We start from the raw sequence: 17,317 nt of genomic DNA on the forward strand, positions 1-17,317 counted from the left end.
GGACTTCTAATAGTTGGAAAGTGAACTGAGCTTTCATTTGGATGTCACCTTGACAATTGTGGTGTAAGCAATCTAGTACCTGTTTTTCTAGGGAATTTATTCTGTAATGTTGTGAAGGACGGTCTTATACCACTTACTAAATTACTAGTAATTACTAGAAATTGCTTCTGGCAGCATTTTATCCTGTTTTTTATGTCTTTCATAAAAGCACCATGCTCAACCTTTGCATTTGAGAACAAGCAGGAATACAGCTTGGAGTGTCAGAGCTGAAGGCATTGCATGGTGCAGTTGCATGCCCACTAGAATTTTTAATGTGCTTTGGGGTTTTTTTTCCCATTTTCCCCCCACACTTTTGTTAGTGCAGGCTGTATAATAGGCTTGATAAGTTTAAATACGAATGGGATCTTGAATATAAAATAAGTGCTTTATTTCTTTCTAATATATTTCCCAGCCTATTGTAAGGTGACAGAAATACTCAGCTTTACCTTTTATACTGAAAAGGCTGACTGCCAGTAGCCATTTTTGTATAAAGAAGGTATAATTTATAGAATGAAATTCTAATCTGATCTTCATACCAGACTCAGGCAGTAATTATTCTGCAGTAAAGTGAAGGATTTTTATATGTCCTTATAAATAATCTTTCAATATGAATGTGGCAGAGTCTATGAGAAATGCTTCTATGCTCTTTAGAAAAAGAAAAAAAAAAGAGATACAGAAAAAAAAAAAGAGATACAGAAAGTAATAATCTTAACGTAGTTTTTATTTGTTGTGTAAGACCTCTTGGAATAGTAACCTTTTGTCAAAAGTCCAGACACCCTGGTCATTCAGGAATAGCTGTTAATGGAAGATTAAAGTGGCTATCATGTAATTTATAATTAATATGTTTTTTCTTTTAAATATACATAAATCAGTAAACAATTAGTTTCTAGTTCAACTGTCACATATACCTCAAATCTTCCAAGTCTTCTTCCAGCTCTAAGTAAAATTCTAGGAACATCTGAGTTTAGAGTGCTTTGTTTCCTTTCTGTGTAAAGAGTGATGTGCGTGTGGTTTTTTGTATGTCAATTTATGCACATCCAAGGGGAAATCGACTTAGGTTTTCTCTGTGACTGTTATTGTCTCTAGAGGGGCAAGACAGTAGAAGATATGTACATAAAAAAAAATTTATTATAAATAGCAAAAGATACAGTTATGAAGCCTCTAAATGAACTGTGCTTCTTCTTGAACAAACTGTTCTTTCATTACCTGCCTTCTTACTTCCCTTTGCTGTCAGGAAAAACATTTCATAGAGCAAGAGTGAAGTACAGCCTCAGCACAGGGTAGGGACTGTACCAGAGCTGGCAAAGGACTCTGTCTTGTTATATTTAGGCAAAGGAGAAAGGCAAAGGTTCTCCTGTTACAAATAATGCAAGCTTTAAGTGGAAACTGCAAATGGAAAGATCAGCCTCTGCAGGCATGTTGATTTCAAAATTATCTGTTAGGGTTAGATTCTGCTTACATGCTGAACACATGAGGCCTTCCCCAGCTTTGTGGTTGATTGTTTTTATTAGTACTACCCACAGTAGTGAGTTGTTCCTATAAATAAAGACAGATGTCGTAGCTAGATAATCCTCTGGGAATTTCTGTCATTGTATATTATGAAAGTTGCCTGAAAACTATTACAAGACTGTGTACCCACTAGTGTTAAGTGCTCTAGGTTTTATTTCTTGTGGTCATTAATAGAATTGTGCACTGTACCTACTGAAAGTAAATTTAACTATTATTAGGGAGTGAGCAGATGCTAAACATACTCATTTCTTGCCAGATTTTCCTGGGATTAGTCACACTGTGCCTGATGTTAGCCACAGGTTTAGGCTTGCATGTGCAATTACTGGGGCTAAGCTGGTACCTGGCTAATGCATGAAGCTGGAACACTAATCGCATCTCAGAGGATGAGCACAGCTTTTTGTACTGTTTTAATTAAATTGGTTTAAAACCACACCTTAAGGCCTCTTCTAAAGATAACACACTACCAACAGCAAAGGTGGCTGACAGTCTCATATGTCCACACAGGTCTGTGTGAAGGCTGTTAGTTTGCTTCTGACTAGATGGATTTTTTCTTTAATTTGGATCATTTCTTTTTGCATGCAAGCTCATTTAACAGTGTAAAGATGGTTCTTGCATATTTTTTTAGTAGTTCATACGTATTAAATGGTAAATGAGCCCCTCCCTGTCCCAACTTGCAGAACTGTAGCACGAAGGGGAAACAGATTAGAGTGGCCCAATGTAATTTTATTACTGTCCATTTTGGGCATCCTAATCTGCTGTTTATGGGCAACCGTGAGAAACATATACCTAGAATGCTTCTAAGAAGTAGAGTTAAGGATTAAAACAGGATTAAAATGTATGGAACTCCTAAGTGATATGGGATCCTCTCAGAAGTGACTGATTTCAGAAAGTGCTGCAGGAACACCAGATCCCAAACTTTGAGTGCCTGGAGACACCGAGTGTCCCAGCATGGGAATGTGTTGAGCTACAGATGAGCTGAGTTCATCGGAGTCTAGTCCACAAGATGCTGACATTGAGTAGGGAGTCTTCAAGTTAAAGAGTCAGGACTGAATGTTAGGATTGAGTTATACCACTCATCTTCAGAGTTAGGCCCTTTCAGATGGTCACAGTTCTTTAACAGACTGCCTCCTTGTTTGGTGTCTGGAGTTTTCTTTGAGAAAGTGGAACTGGGGAAAGTCCTGGAGCCCCTACTTTAATTTTGCCTTTCTGTAGGTACCACGTGGCAGTTCAGATCACTCAGGAGGACAGGGTTTCATATTCTTTTTTTCCTAGAAGATTGCAGAAGGGTAGAACCCTTTGGAAATGGGGTTTATCAAGTGCTCCTTGATAAGTGATATTTATGCATGGGGATACCAAGCCTCTAATTTTTACTCCAGTGAATAATTAAATTTCCTGTATTAAACAGGACAGGGATCAGGTCTTAGCACTCTTTGTAACCCATCTCAAGTGCCATGTTGTGCAGACATTCTCTTCTTCTTCTTTTGGCTAATAATTGCTGAATTAGTCTATGTGCATAGTAATGGTTTCAGATGTTCCAGCTTTATGGTCAGGGCTCTTTCTTAAGGGGTGGGGATATCATCAGGCAGAAGAGTGTTTTTTTTAATTTTTCCTTCACTGTGGTTACAGAACAAGTCGGGACCAGAAGTTACACAGGAAAAAACAGTTTTGTCTCATGCATCAGTCTTTTAAAACACACCTGTCTTTTTATGACAGTAGTCAAAATAGAGAAGGTAACTTTCTTCACTTCTTCCCCTGGAAGGTTTTTCTTGAAAAGAAATTTGGGATAGCTAATAAAATTTAAAAAGGTAGGAAGGAGAAATCTCACAGACTCAAATGGAATTGCTCAAACCTGTTTTTTGTTGGAGGACCAATAGTTAAATCGTTAACTCTGCGTTCTACAGGGTAGTGCATTGTTATGCTACATTATTCTTTTCTTGATCATAACTAAACAAGACTTAGTGATACATGATGTACATTCTTGGATTGCATCACTTGAAAGCATCTTGAATTTTTCAAATTTACTGAAAACCAAAATCAATGTTTTAAACTTGATGTTCCTCTTTTCAAAGGTCATTCTGCATATAGCAGAAAATGTAAAAGTCCGACAGACATAAGTTGGCTGCACACATAGTAGTGCCAGCAGAGAATATCTTAAAATCATTTACTGATTATATTTCCTCATTTACAGTGTATTGATTTTTTTTCACAATAAGCAGGTGACTGTGGACTCTTAGGTACAGAATACAGGTGCCAAGTGATGGCAGTGAAGATGAACCACCAGACATGGAGTTAGGTGAAAGTTCCATGCTGTCAGCTGATATTCAGCATTCTTTTGGGTAATTTCCTTGGTAATTCCACACCCAGTGAATAATAGTGTCATCCAGCAGTGACAAGCCACTGTAGCCCAAGGAGAAGGAAGCTCTTTTTGTGTTCCTAACCAGGCATATTCAAAACTATGCCAAGCTGTTGCTGGAAGTGCTGACTGCATCTAATTGGTGGTAATTTATTCTGGTCTGAATTGTACTGATTAATAGCTGTTAGCAGGAGCAAAGGAATTTTCCTCTATAAAGAGGTGGGGCTCAGAGCCTTGTTGATTCAAGTCTTTCCAGAGAACAGAGTGTGCTGCTATAGTTACTAGTGATTCTTATCCCTGGCGAAAGGAATCTGTAGCACTCCTTCTTTGTACCATGAGTAATACTTTGGCCAGAATTTTATTATTCTTGCCAGTATGGACTAGTGACTCCTTGTCCTGTCTGCCTGTCTAGTGGCCCTGCCACTGGCAGCTCTTGTCCAGAATGAGACTACTCAGGGGTTTGTTCCCAGATTTTTGCCACTGATCCACTTGCTGTGAAACAGTGTCTCTCTTAGGCTTCTAGGTTTTGAGTGTGGGTGTGTCCACTCTTGGCAAATGCCATACAATGGTAAAATACCTGCGTTACTGTTTATTGTTATTTCATTGCTTATATGCAAATAAAAGGAAACAACCTTTTCACACACTGAGAAAGTGTCACTTCCTCATTGAGAATTGGTGCACCTGGCTCAAGGCATTTGATTGTTGTCTGAATTTGGGAAATGATGTCTTCATGATTGGAATGCCTTTTCTTCACTTGCCAGCTGCTGCGTGGAGGTGCAGCAGTTCTCTTTTCACGTAGCAGCTTTAATTCCTGTTTCTGTAGCAGTAAGTGAGCAACGCAGCACACCTCTCATGGGGTGCAGTTAAGCCTGCCTTAGTCACTGCTGGAGGAACAGGCAGAAACAGGTCATTTAATAGTAATTGTCTCTAATAAAACAGACAAACGTGTCCTGTTGAAGATACGAAGAAATCTCTTCAGGGGAAAAAACCTACTTCCTAGGGATGGACTTTGCATGGCCTTCCTTCTATTGTACTTTCCTTCCTCTGAATAACAGATATGGTTAAATACTGGTACCGGTTAAGTTATTCATAGTCAAGCCAGGATTTCATGCACCATGTCTTCAGGCAATGGCTTTACTCCCCACCCAGGTAAAAGGGGTCACACTGGCTGCTGCTGTATCTCCCCAACCTGATCTTGTATTAGTTTTCAACTCTCGTGAAGCCAAATCTATGATTAACCTTTCCAAACTTTAGTAGCCTGAGCAATTACGCATTCTGTTTAAAAGTAGGGTTCCTTCTAGAGCCAGTGGAGGCAGTATGTATGTCCTGGGAGTAATTAATCCCACCCTAATTGGAGGCAATAGGGTAGCAAGGTGGTTGCTAACTAGATGTAACCACAGCACAAGGTGTTCTGATAGGCAGTGACTCTGCTCACCCAAATATGATGCTGTGGCAGGATCTGCCAAGGGATCTCTTTCCATGTTAAATTTGCAGTAAAATGAAATGCTGTCAGTACTCAAGGTGCTTATTAAAACCCCTTTTTGGGTCTGTCTGAAAACTGCAATGGCATTTATAAAAGACCAGTCCCTGCAGTCTGGTGCTGAATGTGGAACTCGGATGACTGAAAACAGTATTGTCCATTGTCCATTCTGTTTTTCTCTGCTGTGTTTTAGCGAGCTCCTCAGACTAAGATTTGTGAAAGACCCCAGCTATATGGCAGATTAGCAGAAAAATTAAAACACTACTATAGGTTAAGGCCAAAAGAGATTATCAGATGAACATCTCCCAGAAACTGTGCTGACCATGTTTAACTCCAAAGGTAAATTATCATTACCCATAGTGCAAAACTGCTGTTGTAATACTCAGACTTAATCAACTCCATGAACAAAAACTAATGAAGCCTATTAGCAAAACTAATGAAGCCTTGTGTCCAAAGTGTGTGAATATGTCTCACTTCCTCCTCTGCAGATTCTCTGGTCTCTATTGCTGTAACAAGTCCCTCAGTGTGGAATATATGAATATATCTCTCTTGTCTATTTTCCCAAATTATTTAACAGTTTAGTAATTGAGAAACATCTTACTGTTCCATTAAAAGTTGGTTAAAATTGGCCACTGGGTTCCAGAGTTACTAAGAGGCAATGGACAGACCCCTGGCTATGTGGAGCAGAAAGATGTGTTTTATTTACATTGGAAACTTGGCAACAGGTTCAGAGTGAGGGATGTGATGATGTGTTAGCATACTGAGAAATGACTGATTTTGGACTGTGGTTGGCCCCAAAACATACAGAAAGGTGCCTGTGTCAGATCTACCTCACTTTCTGTAGTCTTCTCCACAGAACTTCTGTGTGTGAGCTCCTGCTAGACAAGAAGTGGCTTGTGTTTTATGAAAAGACTGTCATTTAAAACCAAAAAATAAATGTACTGCTTCTGTTCGTAATCTGTCTCAGCAATGTTTCACAGTTAATATGTTGCGTATTTCATTTCTAAGGTGTGTTGTTATTTTTAGCTTTAATGTTTTACTATTGGTTTTTGCAATGTGTTTTTCTGCTAGGTGAGAGAACTGACTGAGACCAGCTGTTTTTCATGACACACATGAAGGTGTATGCCTTTGTGTACCATAATACAATCATTCTTAATTTTGGTTTTCAAAAACAAAGCATACTGAACTCTTTTAGCTCCCCATTGTAGGGCATTTTACGTGGCCTACATATTAGTCTGGTTCTTCTCTTTACTCTGTAATTGCAATCAGTGAGGTTAAAAAACAATTTAGAAGTTACTTGTCAGATTCTGTCAGTAGTATGCTTCCTGGCTGGCACAAAACCTACAGAAAGAGGGTGACATCCTATCTGCTTTACACAATTAAATCAGATGATAATGTAAGGATGGCAGCATCAGCTGTTTGTTTTGTGTTTCTTGATTACCAGTGTTGCCGTGAAGATGCTTGTACAAGCTGTAAAATCAGCTAATTTTCTGAAGTCACAGTTTTATATTTATATTTAGTTTTCTTTTTACAACTCCTGCATTCATTAGCAAGCATTTGTCAAACCATGCTGTTCCATTGAGATGTTCAGATGCCCTTTTAAAAGCCAAGCAGTGTGTGCATTTGTGAAGATGTTGGCCTATCACAACATGTTTCCATTTTTTTCCCTGAAGATAAATTTAAATTTATTATTTAAATTTGATTTGATTATTGCTAGCTCCTTCTTTCTAAGGTGTATTTTTTCTCATCTGATCAGTGATCCTGACTGATTCAACTCCTTGCCTAACACAGGGAAGAAGCCTCAGAGCTGTTCATTACGTTAACTTGTCTGGCAAACTAACATCATAAAAAAAATTGAAACTGAAAGCAGCAAGAGCATGTGTTTGACCAGATTGTGCTCTTTTAAAAATGCCCTCTGAAGTATGACTTTATTTATTTGTTGATTCCAGTAATAAACAAATGTGGTTAAGTTTACAGCTTGTCTCAGTTTTATCCAAAGTTGCCATCCTATTGTGTTCTTCTTGAATAGATGCTTGGAACAGCGATGCTTGCCCTCAAGCTTTATTTTCTGCTGAACCCTTGTGCTCCTGGAACAGCAACTGTTACACACAGACAATGTGGTATGCTTAATCCTTAGTCTCTGAGGATGATCAATAAATTCAAGTTAAACATTTTACCCTATGGCTAAACATTAATTATGTGGAGTGTACTAGGTTCCTCTTTTTTAGAAACAGTTTAACCTTAAGCAGTCAGTGATTAGGTGCTGGCAGGTCATTTTTTGTGTGCTGCTGCTGCTGCTGCAGAGCAAAGTTTAGCTGGCTGCAACTGTGCCTCTATCTGGGTGATGAGATATATGGGTTTAAGACAATGCTGCTGACGAAATGCATGGGTTGCAACTCAGATTTCTTTGGTTGTTACAAAACAGCCAGGCTAGAGTGAAATGGCAGTGGTTCAAGTGCACGCTAGACACACCATATGTTCCTTACGGTGAAATGAAGTAGTGTTGTATATCTGTATTGCTAAGCATAAGGACAACAGCTCCAGCTTCCAGAACTTCTGGCAGGAGTCCTACATTGAAGAAATGCACTCTTCCTCTATCCCTTAAAAGTCATTTAGGAGTGAAGCCAATGTCTGTTCCTGCCCGCCTGATGCTAGAGCGAGATGTACTAGGGAGACATGCCTGATGTAAAGGAGTGGACAACTTTAACATATTTCAGCTATGTATGCAACTCAGTTCTAAAATTGTAAGCTAAAACCATCACAAAACTATCACTTCTGAAATACAGGACTGTAAAGGATCTTTTGTGTCATGGAGTCTAATCCCTGCTCTTCCAAAAGTTAAATGTTTTCTGATTAGTTTATCAAATTCCATTTCTAGAGCTGTGATTTTTCCCACCCTCGTGGAAAGCTCCTCCAGAGTTCTCATCCTCTCCTAAATTAATCTTTTAGCTCTCAGCTCAAATTCTAGACTTGTTTTCTATATTTTGATGGCTGTTTTCATTTGCACTTAGAACTGCTTTTTCTCTTCCTGGTGCTTCTCTTAATGCTTTTCTAGAGAGCATACTCTCTCAACAGAGCTTTTAAAAGTACCAGAAGCAACAAGACTTCTCTGGGATGTCTGGTAGACCAGTGTTTTAGGCAAGTTCCATTGTGAACTGTGTTTGGCACCTTAGAAATAATAAGCTCAATAAAAGTCCAAACTTACGAACATGTTACATTAACTGTAAGTAGGTTACTCTTTTTTGAAACCATGTGGCTCCCCCATAGGCTTCTCAGAGTATTTTTTAGATCATCACTGATGGTCAGATAAAATAATAATGGTAACAGTGAAATCAAAAGTTGGAGATCTTCAGGGGAGTAGTGAAGGACATACTGTGAGGACATACTGTGTCAGCCTGCAGACTTTTATGGGACTTCTTGCTGAGTGAAAAACAGGGATCAGGCGTAAACCAGCAATTTATAACCCTATGTAAGTTTAGGTGTCATCAAGTAGCAGCTTATTTGTCACTTTTCTAATACTATAAAGTCTGCACTAGAGGGATAGTGATGCCATGCCAGAAATAAAAATATAAAAGTTAAGTCAAACGTTTGAGAACGTTGTCATTTATTGCGGAAATTCCAACTGTAAGGTGTGTGTCCTGTGTCCCAGACTGTCTTCAGGTGAAATGCTATCTGTGTTGCTGGACACTGAAAACTTTCTCTAGAAGGTGGAAACAGGCCTTTGTTTGTTTGTTTTTTACTTGAATTATAATATTGAAACTGATGACAGCTTAATTGTAACGTACCTTTAAAACTGCATTTAAGTCTTTTCCAGTTTAATTAACTTACGTTTTGACTGCACAACCATATTTGACCTGGGGTGTGAGTATCTCAGGTCTTGTCTAGGTTGCATGAGGTGGGTTAGATGAGGTAACATTCACTGACAGAAATCAAGGTGAAAACCACAATTCCTGTATCTTCTTTAGACAAGGGACTCTTCAATGTGTTAACTAAGGCTGATGTTTCTTCAGTGTTTCTTACTGCAATCCTCAGTGAACAGCGGACACCTTGCTCTCATCTGAGAGCTGCATTTCTGCACGTCAGTGCTGCTAATGGTGCCATTAACACTGATTGAGATTTTTGAGAGAAATTCCAACTTGCTTTGTGACTGGGAGAGGAGTTTGAGATGATTGGAGTTTGAGTAAAAGAGCTGGTTGAAGACCTAGCTGTTGACACTTTGGAGCTGTGTAGTAGAAAAGGCAGTTGTTTCAGGATGCAAGTGGTAAGTGAGCCAACTTATTTTATTTCAGCTAGATTTGCTGAAAGGCTGTGCTTTTTTTTCCTCATCAAGGATAAAAAACCCAAATCTTTTAAAGGCATGTCACTCCAACTTTACAAATTGCATGACGTTAATAAATGACTATACACACTTGAACAGGTAAGTCTCCATAGGAAGAGAGTCGTATAATCTCATCCTTTCCAGAAATCTGTCTTTTATGTGGTGATCTAAGTAAATCAGGAGAGACAAAAACAAATAAGTCCTACTGTGACTCAGACATGGGTAAAACCATGACAACTCAGTCAAATGCTGAAGCAAATTGCTCTACACCCTTCATTACCTACCCCCACCCACCTATCCCCACACCCTCTCCTTCACCCTCGGGATATTTCTCTGCTTGTTTCATGTCATGATACCAGCTCTGGTGCTGTGCTCCGCACACAGGGTAGCGGAATGAAGCACACATCAGATAGGAGGTAAATCTCACATGTTCGCTTTGGCTTCTGACTTATGCACTGCTGAGTTTGGTTATGTCACTTGTTAAAAAGCTGAAGGGATTAAGCCATTAGCAGGAAGTAATTTCCTTCTTTTTCATATTCTTTTTATGAAACGCTTTCATACTGGCAGGCAGAGCGTTAGCTCTGTGTGGAACCTGCCTGAAACTGTGTTGTGCTGGCTGCACAGCTGGCTGCTGTCCAAGAGAGAAGAGGGCAATTAAAACACCTCTCCATATACAGTGACAACTGGAAAAACTGGGAACTGCTGAGCAAGCCTGGCAAGTAATAGGGGCATATGGCTTAGTGGTTTCCTCAGTGCTGACAACAAAAGTAAGGGACCAGTTCCATTCTAGCACTGTATGCATGCAGCAGAAATAGAAGGAAGCTTACAGAATCAGGAGTAATATACACCCCAAACTTTGTCACTGATGTGTCTCCCAGGAGAGTGTGAGAAATACAGTGCTGCTGGGAGGTGGCTTGAGACTGAGAAATAGCATTGTGTGATGCTGTTTTACTTGCACTGTGTACATCAGTATGGGTTTTTGAGGTCAGGTCTACAGCTGGTATAAATCATGACAGTAAAGAGAAATGTTCATGCAAATTTCTCTTGTAATCTTTAATTCATTTTTCTAAAGCATATGGCAACTGCAAAGCAATTTGTCTTCTTGAGTATGTAGAAAAAATCCTAAACGCTTGGATAATTTAAGTAAAAAACCTAACACATCTTCAGATGAAGATATAACTTGGGTCCAGCTGCAAACCACTCAATCCAATCACATTAATGGAAGCTAGTTCAGAATGAAACATCACTGGCACCAAACGCTGTGACAGTAGTAGATTTAAAACCAAATTGTCTTCTGCACTTAAGCTGGTGTAAACTTGTGTCACATCCAGAGGAATCAGGGGGCTTGCACTGGTGTAAGTGAAGAGACTGATTGTCTCCACTGGAGAGCATGGGCCTCTCCTACAGAACTGCAATTCCCATACTAATAGAGTGTGGTGTCAGGTTAGGATAGTTATTCATAAATCCCTTTACATGCTGTAAATATAGCTGTGCTGTTTGACATGAGCAAAATCCCTTTGGAGAACCTCACAGCAGGGACATCTGCAGCCAGATCTGTGTTTCAGGCTTCTGTTGGCACAGCAGTATCAGCCAGGGATATGAAAAGGTATGACCGCTGGCTAGAGGAGCCAGGCTAGGAGAAGCTTCTAATACAAATGCAATTAGTTACACCAATGTAATTATTATATAGTCAGAGGGTGACTTTCAGAAGGGTTGCCAAATACAGTGGTTGTGCTGCTGTTAAGTTACATCCACAATAGAGATGCTCAGCTGGCTGCATAGGCTTAAACAGTTGCTCCAGCAAAAGGCTGTAAAGATCAGATAATTGTCTTTTTAAACCCTGACTTATTTATCACAGCAGTTAATAATTAGCAGGCTTTACCCAAATGAGGGATCTGAGCTTTTAAGCACATGATGGAAGACAGGTTATGGCTGCCAAAACAAGCCTGTGCATCGTGGCATTTGTGGAGCAGCAATTATAGTTCCCCCTTGCAAGCACATCATGGAAAAAAAACATTTTTTAAACCATTTGTGTTTTACTCATAAGCTAATAAGTTTCTTTTGACAACAACCACTGTGAAAAGAAAAAAGTTACCAAAATACATGATTGATAATATCAAGGGAAATATAAATATTTTGCAGGGATTTAAAAGCATAACACAGTATTTGATTTAGAGTGATGAAGGAAAAGCAATACTGCATCTCCTCTGGATATAAATGCTTATGCAGCAACCTAACTCCCTGTGCTTTTGCAGCCCATCCATAAACCCAATCCCAAAACCATGTACCTCCCTGGGAACATCAGATGCTTCACATCTAACAGTTATTTTCTCTCCTCTTCCTTATGTATGGAGAAGTTCTCTGAGTCTAGACAAATTACTGGTGATATTTTGCCTAGTTAAAAATAAATAAAGTCCCAGAAATTAGTAATAAATGGGGCTAATAATAATAATATTAAATAGGCAAGATTCTCTCCTGGAGAAAAAATAAATAAAATAAAATACAACTTTTTTGAGCTATTTGACTTATTTTAACAATATGATTCACAGTAATGCTTCCAGCACAGAGATTCTTAGAGAGTTATAGCTCTTCTTCTCTGCAATTTCTTGCAGTTTTGAACATTCTGTGCACAGTTAATGGTGGCAAAATGGGAAAGTGGGAGGAATTTTTTTTCATGTGTATGCTAGCACTTGCATTAACCTCTAGTTTATAAGAGCCTGGAAGGATTCACACACTTCCCCTTCAAGTATGTCTTCCATGTACCTGGGATTTGTTACATTACAGTCAGTGCAGCATAAATCCTGTTTAGATCAGTCATAATGATTTAGCTATGGCATGTATCTGATGACTGTTGCCATTTACCAGTAGCAGCAGGTTTTTACTGAAATGTCTAATAAATGAACTTGAAATTTTTAGTATCTCTTATTGCATAAGCTGGTTTTATTAATTCTACCCCTTTCCACTGACTTCTTAAGGCATTTTCCGAGTATGTTGCCAGATTAAGACACTGTAGAAAAAAATATCAGAAGAAAAGGCTCCTCTGAAGCCAAAAGAGAAAGAAGTTTCTATGTGTGTGATTTGAAAAGGGCTGAGAGCTAGGAAAGCAAAGTACCACCAGGAAAACTGCAGCAGTCAACACTGCTGGGAAGAGCTGTAGTGGGAAGCTGGTTCTGGTAGGCAAATGCAGAAGCCTTGAGGCTCTGTTTCTCTGCAGCACATCTGGGACACTTAAAGCCATTTTTAATGACTTAAATGCAAAAGGATAGAAGCTGAGGCTCAGCTGTTGGCTCCACTGTAATACAGTAAATGATCCTAGGGCCTGATGCAAAGATGTGAACATTCTCCAGTTTCATCCAGGAAAACAGGAAAAGTGAACTCCCACAGATCATCCACAGCATGTCCAGATATTTCATAGGAAAGCACACCAGATAGTAACAGCTAGGGTAAGGGGTAAAAAGTGTATAACCTCTCACAGATCAAAAACTGTCATATCTTTTATGCTTTAAAAATACTCTTCTCTAGGACTTCTACCATGCATCTCTTCAAGAGGTAACCTTTTTTAGTGGGGTTTTTTGGGGGGGCTAGGAGGGGTATGAATTATGATTTTTACCTTTTCAAGTTTTCTGTTTGCTGTTACAGTGTCTTTTGTGAGAGCCAATGGAAACTGACTTTGAAATTGTTAGGTATGGAGTGGTTTAGCATCTGTTCTGTTGCTGATCACATTTAGCACCACTGAGCTCTTTTGCTTACTTGTTACAGAAGACTGAACAAGCAGACTTCCGGAGAGTGAGGGAGATCTCTACACTTAAAAAAAAAATAAATTCTGGTTATGTCAGATGGGGTTTGTAGAAAATGTTACAACTCCCCACACTTTTGTGGAAAGGGCTTCAGTATTTGAAAACTAGTGAATTTCACCTGAATTTCTTCCCAGTGGGCTAATGTGTTTCATAAGCTCTAAAGAAAAGAAGGTAGTTTTGGCAGCTATTGTGTGAATATGCCTGCATCACAAATATTGCTTTAGTTCATAGTTTTCTCATAAACAACTGAAAATGTCTAAATGTACAAGGTTGTATTTGCTTCCTTGCTGGAATAAAAACCAACCAAGTAGCCTCTTGCCCCAGATTGTACTGATTTGTGGGAGAATAAGCTTGGGAATATAACCCTCCAAAGGAATCAAGACATTTTGATATTCAAGTGAGTTTTACTGACTCAAATAACTGTAGAAATTGCAGATCTCATTATTTACTGTTGAAGTCTCCAAAATATGATTTCCAGATGGCAACCTAGTATGTTCTTTTATCAACAAACTTACTCCCTCCAGTATAATTGATGGAGGAACTTAAAGACAGGTTCACTCTGAAAATGTGAAATACAGAGGAGGAAGTTTTATACAAGGAAGAGAAGAGAAATTTTACTGCATCAAGCAGAAGAAGTTACAAGATTTAAAACTAGTAGCAGGAAAAGCATTTTAACAAGAACTGGCAAAGCTTGTGCTGATCTGACATGATGACAAAACAGGACCAGCTCACCTGGAAATGGAAAGGACCCCTAAAGAAAGATCGAGAGGCCACTCTGGTTTACTGACTTTCAAGGTACAATATCTGTCCATATGTTTGAGCTAATCTTGCAGTGTTTGGAAGTGCATATTTTCTTAAGAGGTATAATGCATTCCTGAATTAATCTGGTTGGAGGAACTCTGTCACTCTCATTAGCCTGAAAAGTGGATAATGCATGCAAGAGGCAGACGCAATGCAGCCACCTTTCTGAAAGTTCATTCATAATGTTCAGTAACCACGTTATAATTCTTCTTCTGGGTTTCTCTGTGGAGCGCTATTCATGGTGCATCATAACTCACCTAACCAGATGCAGTAATTCAAGGACATCCACTGCGGCTGTGCAGGTCAAACAGAAGCCTTATCTTGGAGGTTCTCATTAGCTTTTGTAACTTTTTAGTAAAACTACATTCCTAGGTGTAAATGGTCACACCACATGGATGGGAGGCATTTATTCTGGTTCTGATGCACTGGGGTAAGTACAGTGATGGACATAAAGCCAGGGTTGTTGCAGCTCTGAGACCTTTTTGGCATGCATCTGTCATCATGGAAGCAAGTACTGCTCTGCCAAGGCAATGCCAAGTACAGGAGAAGACTGCAGCACAGAGCAATGGAAATCTGGTCTCAACTGTCTTTGGTTTTCCCAAGATTGTATGAATAGCTTTTCACTGTCTTCTCCTGATCTTAAAAATAAATTTTAAGTAGCATACGGCAGCCAGTTTACTTCCTGACCTGAAATGCAGTATGAATTACCACCATAGAACAGCAGGATTTAGATAAGTTTCAAGCTTTCTGATCCAAAACTTTTGGGACTGAGACACACTTGCCTCTACAGGCAGCAAAGCCTGGAGGGACCCAAAGAGATTAGGAGCTGCTGCAGCTTTGCTCCTGTTCTCTCTCAGATTATTTTTCTGCCCATGTTGCTGTCATAAATACAGTTGCAAGGACGTGAAACATAAGGTTGTTTTGACTATTTGGGGCTTAGTTTCCCATTAGTTAATTTTGGCTTATTTGTGCTGAACCTATAACAACCTGTCTGGGTAAGAAACAATTCCAGAATAGACAGAGAGCAGCTGCCAAGTGAGGTTAACCATCAGTTGTAGCAGAATGGTGATGGTGCCACTGCTCTCAGGCTATTTGTCACAAAGCAGAGGCCTCTGTCCCTTTAGTACTACACATAGCACAGGTTGGGGAACCCATTGCAGATTCTACATTTTATAGAAAGAAAGTTGTTTTACAACTTACAGTGGTAAAAACTGAGGCACACATTATGAAGTCCCAACCTCTGAAGTGACAAGTGTTTCCTCAAATTATGAGTCCTCCTCTACAGAGCTCTTTCTGCCTTGCAGATATGCCCAATACTTTCTTTATTCCTGAAGAGTGCTAGAACTATGCTAAAGGATCAAATTCCTCAAGATACTTAGTGCCATGCAGTGTGCATTAGATTACATTGTATCTGGGTTTAATGCAGATCTTTTCAATGTTTTTACTCTTTGTTATTACTTGTTGAAAAATATGTGGCAAAATATGAGACTGGATGTGGCACTCAGTGTCATGGTCTGGCAACCGCAGCGGTAGTGGATCAAGGGTTGGACTTGATCTCAGACATCCCTTCCAGCCCAGCCAATTCTATGATTCTATGATTCTATGATTCTATGTGGGAGTGGGGAGGTGTGGAGGTTGGAGACACATAGAGTCTCCATTGGAAAACTGGAAATGTTGTCGAAGCATTATTTGCTGAAATGTGCAAAATGAATAAATATTATGTTCTGGGCTAGTTTGTTATGGCATCTGGGAGGATGCAAGTCCTCAGCTCCTTGCAAAGTATCATTTCACAGTGCAGTCTAATCTAGCATTTTCTTCCTTGGCTCACACTTACCCTGCTTGCTTTTGGTGCATCAACAGTTTCTTTTTTTTCTTCCATTCTGGAAGCTAAGCAAATTTTCAAGAAGAAAGAAAAAAATGTTTGATTTTCTTCAGCATCTTTGTAGCATTTTTAAGCTGATGCTTGACCTCAGCAAGAGACAATGGAAACATTTGACAGAAACTCGGGCCCTGAATAAGGAAAACATTCCTAAGTGCCTTCTGAATTTTTAGCTTCTGATTTTAACTAGGCTTGCAGCACATTCCCATAAGCCTGAAATTAAGCATAGGATTGAATTTTACTGGACTGCTGTCTCTAGTTAGCTAGTGTGTCTTTTCATAGCAGGAAGAAATGTCTTCTCAGAGGACTCAACAGTCACTTAAAAATCTGTTTCTTTTGCATATAGTGTTATTTGGTTGTACAATAAACCAAGCTGTCTCTGCATTTCATTAGTTTTGCCCAAGCATGCGTGTGTAAGTAGTATGGCAGTGCCCACTGAATAGACAGTCACTGGGTACTCCTTTGTGTTTGCACATGCATGCATAAGAATGTTGCATTTTAATATATAAAGACTCTTGATACGTGGTCTGTGATGGTGTTTGTGGAAGGAAGCAAGCTTCCTGGAGTGTCTTGTCTCATGCTGCCATGTCCCACTGTTTACCTGCACTGGGCAAAGAGGTCTGGGTTTCCACTCTTGTTTTACAGGGTGGAATTTCTGTATTAGACTTTTCTGCTCTCCTTGTTTAAGAGAAAAATAATTTTTTCTTTCTTTGCAACGCATGTTCAGTCTTTTTCACTTGAGGCCATGATTTTAATTCTGTAGAAATAATTGTTCAGACTGGAAAAATTACACAGATCTGTGCAGCAAAGTGTTTGCAAGATAGGTGTCAATGTCACACCCAGAACTACAAAGAAATCAAGTTGTTTTAAAATCTCAATGTATTTTCAGACACTATCTTTTAAGTGGAGGGAACAAGACCAGGCTATTATGGATTAAACAGCACATGATCAGATGATTAAGAAGTCTATCATAGAGCAGTAGAAACATGATTAAAAATCCACTTGGCACTTCTAACGTGGATTTCTCTGTAGGAAAAGAGACAAGTGATACTTAGGGAGTGTGAGCCACTAATTAAAAGCTACATAATATATGCATTTTTGCTCATACATTAAAAACTCTAGCAGAGAACATAGGTGGTGG

The sequence above is a fragment of the Calypte anna genome, chromosome 2 (assembly GCF_003957555.1).
Source record: "Calypte anna isolate BGI_N300 chromosome 2, bCalAnn1_v1.p, whole genome shotgun sequence".
Classification (NCBI taxonomy): Eukaryota; Metazoa; Chordata; class Aves; order Apodiformes; family Trochilidae; genus Calypte; species Calypte anna.